Source organism: Dermacentor albipictus, chromosome 1, assembly GCF_038994185.2.
Source record: "Dermacentor albipictus isolate Rhodes 1998 colony chromosome 1, USDA_Dalb.pri_finalv2, whole genome shotgun sequence".
NCBI classification, from domain to species: Eukaryota; Metazoa; Arthropoda; class Arachnida; order Ixodida; family Ixodidae; genus Dermacentor; species Dermacentor albipictus.
Genome location: NC_091821.1, coordinates 211809103 through 211822348, shown reverse-complemented (window position 1 = coordinate 211822348; position 13246 = coordinate 211809103). Strand labels below are relative to the sequence as shown.

The following is a 13246-nucleotide window of genomic DNA, read 5'->3' as shown; positions in this document are numbered from 1 at the left end:
TTGTGTTCAGTTCATTGGTACATGGTTGTGACTCTCATCCGAGTCTCGAGCGGTTTTGATTAACACGGTGGCCAGGGCGGCCTTAAATAACCCCTTGCGGTCTTGTTGTCGTCGACGTCTTCTTGGGGAGCCTGTGGAAGTATTAGGGTTTTCGTCAGGTTCTGCCGTCGAGCTCCTGACCTTCGGATTTCTTTTTCCTTCGTCCATCCCTTTGTGTCAACTCAGGGAATAAAAGGAGTGGCGCTGTTTCGGAGAAGAGGGCAATTATGTCGACATGGGGACGCCCGCTTGAACGCATTTCACACTTGACATGTCGATGTCTAGGCTTACCGTAACAGCCCTTTTCTGGGACTAGGCAAATCATCTTTTCATGGGAACGTTCGCCTGAATGTCTCTCACACTTGAAAGGTCGATCATAACACAGGTTTGAAAATATGACGTGTTCGAGGATTTTGCAAGGACCGCGCTCCGAGATCGCACACTTCTTCACCGTTGCCAAGGCAATCGTGCGTTGGTCGACGTCCCGGAGTGCAGTAGTGGTCTTAAGATCACTCGAAAACAACAAGCGGTCACACACTACACAGGCCACGCAAAATTGTTTCCCCACAAACTCTCTCTCAAACCTGGCCGTTGCTCCGGTGACACGTTCCAAGTTTGCGGCTCGCATTTCTTTCTGCCTCGCAGTACTGGCGGGCAGCACGCTTACGGGAGAGCGGAAGGAAAGGAGATATTGTTAGGGTTGGCGTGCCGCACCTCGTGCACAAAGAACTTTCTCTCAACCGACCTTCTTCCACCAGGCCTCGTTGAAATGAAGCGTGACTTCCTAATTTGCCATGACCGTTTCGAGTGTCTGCCGGAGGCCCCGCAGCATACAGGCCTCTTGTGTGTGTGTGGGTGTGCTAGTTTAGAGAGGCCCTTTCCTCGAATTGGACCTAGAGGAGAACTTCCACGAAACCGCAACGCGCAGAAGAGATGGACAGGCGTCTACAATTCCAGGAGGCGTGACGACCTCCTCTCTGCAGCAGCTCCTTTCTGCAGCAAGCTCCTCTCTGCAGCAGCTCTTTTTGTGCCGGTCACGTGACGTCGACGGAAGCAAGATCCCGCCCACGATTGTAGAGAGCCTATTTAAGGGGCTCCGAAATGTACTTTTAATCACTTCATGCTCTTCTCATTTTCTTTCGTCTACCTTTGAATAAACCGTGCAAGTTTCGAACTAGAAATCGTCTCGCCCTTGCTTGGTCGCCATGGTCTACCGGATGCATGCAGCGCGCCGACAACGCCACGCTACCCAATAAGTAACGTCGGTCGAGCTTCAATAGGCAGGCGCCGCTACTTCTCGGCAGCAGTACGATACGCTACCCTGGAGTACGCAACAGACTGGCAGCGATTGGGATACGGAACCCTGGAGACCCCAACTTGTATCACAACTACGAGATCGTAGCCGATTCGCCCTGGCGACACCGTTCTGAAGGAAGGTGTCTGGATTCATGACTGCATATGGTGAGTGCACGGCTTTTCTTCACGAGGTATCACTTGTCTTTATGTATTTTTTGGAAAGTACAGTGCAGTGATTTTTCTTGAACCTTTGACGGAAGTTTGAGTACGTCAAGGTTGTTATAGAGTGAAGAGTTAGCAGCACTAAGGGCAGCCATGAACTTGAAGGCACTAAAGAAGCCGGAATTGTTGAGTTTAATTGGCCAAAGAATTGGGCCTCCAAATTGCCGAATCAAAGAGAAAGCCGGAGATCATTGAGGCGATCGAAGCGACCAGGGTAGACGACGATGAACTTACGGAATGCCTAGAGAGCATTACAGAGAAAGAAGAAGAACGTAAGCGCTTAGAAGAAAAAGAAGAGTGCGAGCGGGCAGCACGTGAGGCCAAAGAAGAGTGTGCAGCACGTGAGGACAAAGAAGAGCGCGACCTTGAAATGAAGCGCCTAGAGATTGAGCTCTTGAAAGGTCAAAATTCTGAAATACCTAGCACAGATGCACGCGAAAGCGAGCGCAGAATGACAGACTTGATGGCACCCTACGCAGTGGGAGGGGACATAGGTCTTTTTCTGGTACAGTTTGAGCGCACGTGTGAGAAGGCAAAATTCGCGAGAAACACGTGGCCGCAACGCTTGCTTACATTGCTGCCACGTGAGGTAGCAGATATCATCGCCCGCATGGGGAAAGAAGAAGCAGAGGACTTCGATGAAGTAAAAGCGAAGCTGCTTAAAAAGTACAGATTATCAGCGGAAGCATTCAGGAGAAAATTCAGGGAAGTCGAGAAGACCAAAAGTGAGTCATACTCAGATTTTGCATACACCTTGGAGGTACACCTGAAGGAATAACTCAGAGAAGAGGGTGCACTCGGCGACGCTGAAAAGACAATGCAGTGCGTTGCTTTAGAACAGTGCTATCGCCGGCTGCCATTAAACATCAAGTATTGGGTTCAGGATAGGCCAGGCGTAGACACTATCACGAGAGCGGCCGATCTCGCTGAGGAGTACGTAACTCGCCGTGCGGACGAAAGCAACGAAGCTCCTAAGAAGGAGATGAATAAATACAGACTCGACATGCCAAAGCGATGGTCAAAGTCGAGTCGGTATAAAACAATGGAAAGGGCAGATTCGATGAAAACTAGTGACGAGGAAAGCGAGGGAGAAAAGGAACCACCTGAACGGAGTGCAGAAAGGCAGAAGGAAAAAAACTTTCGAGGCCAAGAAACCAGTAGTTTGCTACAACTGCCAGCAAACGGGGCATATCTCCGTGGGGTGTAGAAATCCCAAACTAGTATTGATGTCACTAAGTAGTAACGTAGAAAATCTGAACTTGCTAGAACCATACATTAGAGACCTCGTGGTAAACGGCAAACCGTGTAGAGTGCTTCGCGACTCGGCAGCCACAATAGACGTAGTGCATCCGTCGTACGTAGAGGAAGGCCAATTCACAGGGGAATGTGCTTCGATAAGGCAAGCCGGAGAGGCCTCCAATGTTTGTCTCCCAGTGGCCAAGATTCGTATCGAAGGCCCTTTTGGAGTACTGGACACTGAAGCCGCCGTCTCGGCACATCTGCCGCCGCAGTATACGTATTTGTTTTCTAACAAATCAGAGGATTTGCTACGACGTAAGGGAATAGGGTTTAGTGAGGGAACAGTGCAAGCCCTAACTCGTTCCAAGGCAAGGGAGCTCGCGGCCAAGGCACTGTACGAATGTCCAGTGGTGAAGGAAACAGGTTTGACTGAGGATTCGTCACCCAGTACCGAACAGGACAGCCCTATAGGGGATAATGCGGAAAGTACACCAGCTAATGAAGAGGTCAGGAAGGCAGCAGAGCCTGAAATGTCTCGCGAGATTTTCTGTCAAACCGAACGGCGACCATCAGGATAGGGGAAGAGAAGTCGGACCCTGTCGAGCTCGGCGATAGGGGCACCCCTCAGGGATCGGTCTTGTCGCCCCTGCTCTTCAATCTGGCCCTGCTGCCTCTGCCTGATCGACTCAAGCAAATCGAAGGCGTGCACCACGCGTTCTACGCCGACGATATTACGGTGTGGACGGCCCGAGCCGGATCCGACGCCTGGATGGAGGAAGTCTTGCAGCGGGCGGCAACGACCGTGCACGAGTACGCAAAGTCGTGCGGACTGAGCTGCGCTCCCCAGAAATCAGAGCTGCTCATTATCCAACCGGGAAAAACCAAGAAGGAGCTGCCGCCGAACGTGATTATTACGATCGCCGGAACGACCATCAAGCCAACACAGCAGATTAGGATTCTCGGCCTACTACTTCAGAGCGACGGAAAGGCACATGCTGCCATCACAAAGATCAATACTACAACCGAACAGATACTTGGTATGATTCGGAGGGTATCAAACAGAAACCGAGGCCTTAAAGAGGACGATGCCATGCGCCTGGTACGCGCGTTCGTCGTGTCGCGGGTTACCTACTCCGTATCTCCAGCTGACGAAGGCGAATAGGGACACCCTAAACACGATGCTTCGTAAGGCAACGAAACAAGCACTGGGCATGCCCATATACTCGTCCACGCAAAAACTGCTAGACATGGGCGCCCACAACACGGTGGAGGAGCTCATCGAAGCCCACCTCTCTAATCAGAGAATCCGGCTCAGTCACACGGAACACGGACGAGCCGTCCTACGCAAGATAGGATGGCAGATCGAGCCAGTACTCATCAAGACGGCCCTTCCGGAAGACTGGAAAATGACAATTCAGACAAAACCCCTTCCCCGGAACATGACGCCGGGCAAGGACGACGAGAGGCGCACCGCGCGAGCCAAAGCCCTAGCCCGTAAGCTGGAAGAGAACCCCAGGGTCCTCTACGCGGACGCCTCGCTCCGAAAACACAGTGACCGTGCAGCCGTGGTGGTTACTTCAAAAGAGAGGCTGATCGTCAGCGCGTCCCTGAAGACAACAGACCCCGCAGTTGCCGAAGAAGCGGCCGTAGCCCTCGCACTCGCACAGCCGAGCGTGGACACCGTAGTCACCGACTCAAAGACAGCCTACAGAAGCTTCAGCAGGGGGGGTAATCTCCTCCGCGACCCGAGCCATTCTAGCCAAGCACAAGCCTCCGGGAATAGCCATAGAGCTCATGTGCGTCCCGGCTCACTCGCAGGTAGCAGGCAACACCATCGCCGACTACCATGCCCGAGAAATGTCAATCCGGGCCGAGCACGAGCCGGCAGAGCTACCGCACCCGGTTACCAGCTTTCGGGACATTACCCGGATGTACCGAGAAGAAAGGTGCAGACTGCCAGAACCGCACCCCAAACTCACCAGGCAACAACAGACGATCCTGCGTCGAGCGCAGGCGGGATCGCTTGCGCATCCCGTACTGATGAACCGCATGTACCCTGCGGAGTACGATATGCTCTGTCCTTTTTGCAGAAGAGAAAAGGGCACCCTGCCGCACGTCTTGGCAGAGTGCACAGAACTCAAGACCCCCCCTCCTCCCCTTCCCACCAACACCCCCAGTCCCCAACCCCTTGAGCGATGGGAGATCTTGTTATCCAGCCCCGCCCTACCGATTCAGCTCGCACTGACGGACAGGGGCCAGGAGCTGCTGGAAACATATGGGTCCCGTAACTAGGGAACCACCCCGTCTGGTGCCTGCATGCACCACCGATTTATTTCGGGCCCAGTGAATGTTGCTTCATCATCATCATCGCGAGGTAGAATGCAGACAAAGGTTATTGAATGTAAGCCCTGCCACATTGATTGCTGAGCAGGAAAAAGATTCCACCCTGCGTAACCTAAGGCCGGACGCTAAAGAAGGTGTGGCCAAACAGAACGTGAAGTTCCTCAAGAGGGCAGGCGTCCTCTATAGAAAGTACACCAGTCGAAAGGGAGTGCAATTCGACCAACTCGTGGTGCCGCATCCCTATCGTGCAGGCACCTGGTTCACGGCCGGGGGCTTTTGGACAGGGCATCTGGACATTCGTAAAGCAAAGGACCGCTTATTGCAGGAATTTTACTGGCCCGGCGGCTTTCGAGAAGTAGGAGCATTTGTAAGAAGCTGCGACACAGGTCAACGCATAGGCAAGCCCGGAGATAAGGCTAAAGGGCCAATGAGACTTGTTTCCTTTATCACGGAGCCATTTCGCAGGTTCATAATAGACACAGTGGGACCACTTCCCGCAACGCAGTCTGGCTGTCGACATATTCTAACTGCACTATACCCCGCAACGAAATTTCCCGGGGCAGTGCCTCTCAAGGAACTAAGCTCGGTGGAGATCGTCAACGTGCTTTTATCTATCTTCGCGCGAGTAGGGTTTCCCGCTGAAATTCAGTCAGATCAAGGATCCGTCTTTACGAGCGCACTGACCTCGACGTTTCTGGAAAGGTGCAGTATTAAAATTATTCGTAGCTCAGTGTACCACCCGCAGTCAAACGCGGTCCACTCAGTCACGCGGCCCCGCAGTCCACTCAGTCATGAAACGGCTTTTGCGAGCCCTTTATTATGAGCACAAAGCCGAGTGGGAGAGTTGCTTGCCTGCAGCAATGTACGCGCTTCGAACTGCACTGCACGAATCAACAGGTTTTTCGCCTTCAGAGCTCGTTTACGGACGCTGCCTTCGCTCCCATCTTCGCATTGTTCGAGAAGCCTGGGAAGGCCGGGCAGACGATCCTTCGGTTGTGGCATACGTGCTAGAGCTGTTGGACCGTCTGCACACTTCTCGGGACAGGAAAGGCAGGGCAGGAAATGCGTAAGGCACAAAACAATGCTAAGCATTACTATGTCAGGATGACTCGCACGCGACGCTTTGTAGTGGGGGAAAAGGTAATGATCCTGAAACCCTCGTTGAAAAACAAACTAGAGGTTCAATGGGAAGGACCGGTTGACATAATTCAGAAATTATCTGAAACAAGCTACGTAATCACGGTACCGGGAAAACGAAGGACAATACAAGTGTACCATAGCAATCTACTTAAACCTTACCGGCAGAGGGAAGCCATTGTGAACATGTCCCTTAACCAACCTGAGGAAATGCCTGTCGACTTTCCAGAGTTAAAAGCGGTGACGGAGGCAAAAGACATTCACGAAACCATTGACAAATTAGAGCAGGCGGAGTTGAATCCCAATCAAAGGGCCGAACTGCGGGAACTCGTGTTTGAATTTAAAGCAGTATTTTCAGACACACCGGACAGGACCACTGCGATCGTTCACGATATCGAGTTAACCTCGTCGGACCCAGTTCGTTCGAAAGTTTATCGCGTTTCGGCTCGTCAACGTGAAGTCATGATCGCTGAAATAAACAAGATGTTAGAGCTAGGTGTAATCGAGCCAGGAGAGAGTGATTATACCTCGCCTCTTATCTTAGTTGAGGTCCCAGGAAAGGAGCCGCGACCATGTATCGACTACCGCAGGCTCAATTTAATCACGAAGGACCAGACTTATCCAATACCGCATATCGAGGAAAGGCTTGAAAAAGTGAGCAGTGCTAATTTCATCTCTACGCTCGATTTAGTCAGAGGGTATTGGCAGGTGCCGTTGACCGAGAGGGCAAGCAGGCTTGCGGCGTTTATTTCCCCGATGGGAACCTTTCATCCGAAAGTCCTGAGCTTTGGATTGAAGAATGCGCCGTATTGCTTCTCTAGCCTTATGGACCAGGTGCTACAAGGAATGGAGGACTTTGCACTTCCCTATCTCGATGACATAGCTATCTTTTCTTCCTCATGGGCGGACCATATGCAACACCTGCGAACCGTGCTGTGTCGTCTACGAGAGGCCAACTTAACTGTTAAGGCTCCCAAATGCCAATTAGGGCGCACGGGACTAGCTTATCTAGGTCATGTAATAGGGCAAGGCCATCGTCGGTCTTCCGAGGTTAAACTGACCGCAATAGACAACTTGCCGCAACCACGCACCAAGCGGGACATCAGATCATTCCTTGGCTTGGCGGGTTATTACCAAAGATATATCCCGCGGTATTCCGAGATTGCGAGTCATTTAACGGATGTTCTCAGAAAAACAGAACCACAAACGGTAAAGTGGGATGACGCAAAAAAAAAGGCTTTTAGTGTGCTAAAGAAAGCACTAACGAGTCAGCCAGTGTTGAACGCGCCCGGCTACTCTAAGCCATTCATTCTTCAGTGTGATGCCAATGACAGGAGTATGGGGGTGGTGCTCTGTCAAAAGAGAGATGACGAGAACGAACCCCCTGTACTGTACGCCAGTAGAAAGCTTTCAGTTCGTGAGGAAGCATACGGTGCACCAGAAAAAGAATGCGCTTGCGTAGTATGGGCAGTGCAGAAGCTAGCTCGCTATATCGCTGGTTCAAGGTTCACCATAGAGACTGACCACTGTCCCCTCACATGGCTCCAGTCCATGTCTACGAAAAACGGTCGTCTCTTGCACTGGAGCTTGGCTCTTCGACAGTACACCTTCGATATTCGCTACAAGAAGGGTAAGCTTAACGGCAATGCCGATGGTTTGAGTCGTTGGCCCTAGAGTAACGAAAGCCTCATGCTCATCCGGGTTTCCGTGGCATTTTTACGTTCGTTCATACGTTTCCCCGAATTCATATGTTTTTCCGAAGTGTAGCCGATTGTTAGATGATTTTAATAACCACGTCTTAACGCTTTCAAGAAATGGCTGTTTTTAGTGTTCAGGGGCGGGGGGGGGGGACGCGCGTAAGGAATCGGAAAGGTGTAGCGGGTTTTCTTTTTTTTTTTTTAAGCCGGGTGTGTCTTGGGGGAGGGTGGCCTTGTGTTCGCTGCTTTGTGGTTGTGGGTCCGGCACTGTTCTGGGGTGATTGCTTACCCGCGCCGGAGACGAAAAGTTGCGAGACCTGCTTGCAAGACCAATTTCACCGGACCGGACCAGGGAGAAAAGTCACAAGAGCGCCACGAGGACTGATGACCACTCCCAGGTATCTACCTGCTACGGACTAAGGGTTCGTCACCTCTAAGGGGAATTCTGCTACCGAAACGCCGATTCCTCGTACAGCGGCTGCTGGCCCCTACACGTCGGGATCTTTCTCCCCCGCCGGAGATGCTGTTAGGGTTGGTGTCCCGCTCCTCGTGCACAAATAACTTCCTCTCACCCGACCTTCTCCCACCAGGCCTCGTCGAAATGAAGCGTGACTTCCTAATTCGCCATGACCATTTCGAGTGTCTGCCGGAAGCCCCGCAGCGTACATGCCCCTTTTGTGTGTGTATGTGTGTATGGGTGTGCGAGTTTAGAGAGGCCCTTTCCTCGAATTGGACCTAGAGGAGAACTTCCACGAACCCGCAACGCGCAGAAGAGACGGACAGGCGTCTACAATTCCAGGAGGTGTGACGACCTCCTCTCTGCAGCAAACTCGGTATAGCTCCTCTCTGCAGCAGCTCTTTCTGTGCCGGTCACGTGACGTCGACGGAAGCAAGATCTCGCCCACGATTGTAGGCAGCCTATTTAAGGTTCTCCGAAATGTACTTTTAATCACTTCATGTACATCTCATTTTCTTTCATCTACCTTTGAACAAATCGTGCAAGTTTCGCACTAGAAATCGTCTCGCCCTTGCTTGGTCGCTATGGTCTACCGGATGCCTGCAGCCCGCCGACAACGCCACGCTACCCAATAAGTAACGTCGGTTGAGCTTCGATGGGCAGGCGCCGCTACTTCTCGGCAGCAGTACGATACGCTACCCTGGAGTGCGCAACAATATGCAAGCGCTTGGAATGCCAATAGAGAGAGGGCGGTGCGAAAGTACACATGGACAACGCGGCTCAAAGTGTAGCATCCGTTCTTATCAGCTTAATATCGCGTACCGGTTGTATTTGGACCTAGGATAAACTTATTTTTGCATGTTGGCGGAGTGTTTAAAGGCAGCTTCAGCTCCGCCGCCGGTCGGCCCGGTATTGCACTATCTTCGGAATGGATCCACGTATGGGGAGAAATTCTCTATCTACACGGCTCGATGGACGCACGCAACTTTTACTAGAACATACATATAGCCATATGCAGCTTCGCTGTAAAATAAAAAAAAAGAAGAAAGAATCAAGCACGGTGCAAGGTACACTTATAAAACCTAGGGTGTTCTGTTTGCATTTTGATAGCCGAACACCGTATCTCTTAAAATCGTATCTTGCACCGTGCTTTATAAATAACTTTTCTTTTCGTTGAACAGCTTAAGCTGGCTAAGGTTAGCTTGGGCACCCTATAGAAGTTTTATGGAAGTGAAAAGGGATTTTTAAAAATGTATACAAAATACTAAAATGAAAAAAATATGTATAGTATACCTGATTAACTCGAGCAGGCTAGGTGACTGTCTGTCACGGCTACGTTTCAAAGGGGATGTCAATGAATCGTCATCATCATGTAGAAGTGGTGGATACGGCGGCTCTGTACGCTAGTGCTTGCGGTGCGCAGCAGCTTCGTCGTTTGCAAAAACGACGGTGCTTTTTCGATGTCTGTATTTGATCAAAACGCGGGACGCAGTCACTTGGCTGATTTCAAAAATACTATTTGAGAAAAATTAGTTTTTTTTTTTTACTTTTGTAACAGCAGTATATTCCTAACCAAACCCGTTTTTCTAAACCGACCTTCCATTCTCCCAACATTCGGCGTACCTTTAGTTTTTATTTCAACCTTAAGTTCTTTTGTTTTCGGCGAGCTCTCGGGATGTCACCAAGTTTCTTTTTCAATTATCTTTCTTCTGTTTTTCTAGCGTCGCGCCTGTATGTTTAGATTTGTCGGTGAATATTTGTGTTCCTAATTTTGCCGGTGCTGAAACGTGCTATATGTATCACGCTATTCGACACTTGATCCAATACACAGAATGAGAAATGTCTTCGAGAAACAGACTAGGGGCGCTATAACGTAAAACTAATCCAATATGTTTTTATTCCAATCTCCTGACGTCAAATTTGCATAACCGCCGACGCAAGCATCGGGCGGTGATCCGCAACGTTGCCTGAACAGCCAAATCAAACGCTCTCCTAGATTATAGGAGGTTACTTTGCTTTCAAGATGAATAACATTGTCTACATTGAGCGGTTTTTCGTTTGTAATTGGTTGTAATTGGCTGCCAGGAGGCTAGGAGCACGCTCAAGTGGAGAGGGTTTCGATGGGGCCGAGCCAGCATACTAAAAATAGATAACCGGATCAAGAGCGTGCCGGCGCCTGCCATTGGTCCGCTTTCCCTTATCTTGCGGTGGCTGGTCGAAAATCGCGGCGGCGTACGAGGGAGGGTTAAGAATGCCGCTAAAACGGACCCTCAACAAGTAACAGTTGGCAGAGCGAGGTCGTAAGCGGGCCGAAAGTGTTCGAAAACGTTACACGGCCACGCAAAAAGTTATTATACGCAAATAAACCCATGCTCTCTGGCACGTGCGAGTAGCCAGTGCCTGCGCAATTGGGGGCAGCCATCTTTTGTTCATTTCGGAACGGGGCAGCTTGCGGCTATTCATAAGAAAATTCAGTTTTGTTCGGCATATGAATGCTTCTTTAACGCGTACACGTCACTTTGACGCTGTGAGTTTTAGCGGTTTTGTGACGTCGCGTGACAGGCATGTGAAGTGGGTCCAACCTTAAACTTCTGGCCAATAGCAGAGGGCTAACGGCGAAAAGGCGTCGAATCAGAAATAACTATTTTCTTTTGTTTGGTCCAATCATACATAATCAGTGTGTACACGTGATATCAGATGGGGAGCTATCGCGGTTTTCGTGACGTTGCGTGACAGGCATGCGAAGCGGGGGTGGTCCAAGAAAATTTGGCCTATCACGTAGGGCTTATTGCAGAATTGGGATAGAAAAGTTTGGAATAGCTTTACGTTATACACCAGAACACCGTGAATTCAAAGGGCGCCGCCATATTGATGAGCGCCGGTCGCGCCATCTATCCCAAGCGCCGCGAAGTAGCAGGACTGGGCTGCCACGCCGGGAGATGCGACCCGGCGCGAAAGCGAAACTTGGGCTTTTTAGCTGGGCGGAATGCGTGTTTCGCGTTTTTTCTAACCTGTCAATTTCGCTGTCTGGATTCAATCAAACTTCAAGACCTCATGCAAGTCCTCAATGGACACACTGAGTGCTGTGCAGACTGCAGAAGCGAATACATCGGGTAGGTACGCTATTACGTTTGTACAAACCGCGCGCTATATGCTAGAACACGTGTGAGCTTTTTGGCACGTAACCTGTGAAGGAATTTACAGCACTGTGTTGGTGCCATATATTATTAAAGCACGCAGAACACTGTCATCTGCACTTTCAGTTTGGTCTTGTTTGTCGTGGTCTCTACTGGGTTGGCCGCGTTTGGCAACCAACTGGCGAGGTCGTTTGACTGCCTGGTTTGCAGACGCCTGCCCTTCACCACCTGCACATCGAAAACAAAATAGATGTTATAGTAAGAAGGGCTGTAGTTATTTCCCATGCCATCACTGTTGCGAAGATATAAAGTCCTCTCAAAATGATATAGAAAATACACCAGGCCAATTGTATCGTGCAACCACTTAAGAGTACAACATCCAGAACAAAAGCCTACAGCACTCGAACAAGCAGCATATGATGCTAAATCTGCACTCATTGGAAAATGAGGAACTACAGTAGTTATAATGTTCAACTACATGTGCAGTCAAAGCCCGTATAACAGGGCGAGCATGACAGATGCAGGTGTTGTACAGTTGCACAAACCATGACAGGGCACGTAAAATTACCATCCTTACTTAAAGCTGCATCATCAGGACCCCTTTGGTACAAGACAACAACCGCACCTGCATTCCAAGAAATTAGCCCCACCAACTGCAGCTACCTGGTACCAGACCTGTTTCGATTGTGCGAGGCCATCGGATTGTTGGCGCTCCCTTAGAAAAAAAAACAGTAAAAAAAAACTAGTGAGAACGATCAAAATTTTGTTACAAAATACAAGAATAATTAAGCACCTTATTTTCCTCGCCATATGAACGGAAATATTTTGCGCTTTGCCCCGCATAACAGCCCGCACGCACTTTAGAGCTCAGGAGGCTCAAATGAATTCGTTACGAATGACACCTGCAACACCAGCTCGTAAAGGTAGGTGCGCTGCAAGAACACCTTCGGTGACGAGTAGTCGTCGTTTACGTTTTTGTGGACGCATGCTACGTGACGAGCAGACTTCGGTTTACTTTCATTAGCAATAACGCTCACCAGCAAGGCCTACAACTTGTCGTTCACGCTTAATGGTCATTCCGTGCGCTGCAAGTATCGCTAACCGCAAACTCAACTGTTCCGTTTAACCGTCGGGGGCTCTGCCTGAATGAAAACACGATAAGGCTTGCCTGTTTGTTAAAGCCAAGGCGAAGCACCGGCGCGGGATTCTGCTCTGTAGGCTTGTTGCCCAGAAAGTGCTCGGAGGAAACCTGCGTGTTACACATATTACGTTTGTAGGGCGCAAAGTTGAACGTGGCACCAAAATATACACAGATTGAATACTCACTCGTGCATTTTCACTGGGTTGGTAGTTCTTCCTATTCACTGCAGCTATCCACTGGTGGCGCAGCTTGGCATTCTTCGTTGCGGATGGAAATCGGTGCAGGCTGAAAACACCGCACCGGCACGATTCCCTACGTGTGTTGTGCTCTTCGCAAACAGCGCTAAGCAACCTGCTCCTTTACCGCTGGTTGTTTTGGCATCCAAACACGACGCAATGATGCCCAGATGACTTCTTGTACTTTGGATCCGTGTGAACGGGCACATTTCCGCACTTTGGAGCCCTAGAGCTGGCGCTTGCCATGTCTACTGTTCGCCGGCGAACACACTTTGGCAGCCCAGTACAAAACGGCGCCGGTC

General features: G+C 50.3%; 1 protein-coding gene and 1 pseudogene across 1 annotated transcript in view; both read left to right on the top strand.

Moving 5' to 3' along the window:
• The window catches only part of LOC135915987 (uncharacterized), a 118590-nt gene that overhangs the window by 54694 nt on the left and 50650 nt on the right, over nucleotides 1-13246 (top strand). The window lies entirely within an intron of this gene.
• On the top strand, nucleotides 9193-9373 carry LOC135916006 (U2 spliceosomal RNA; annotated as a pseudogene).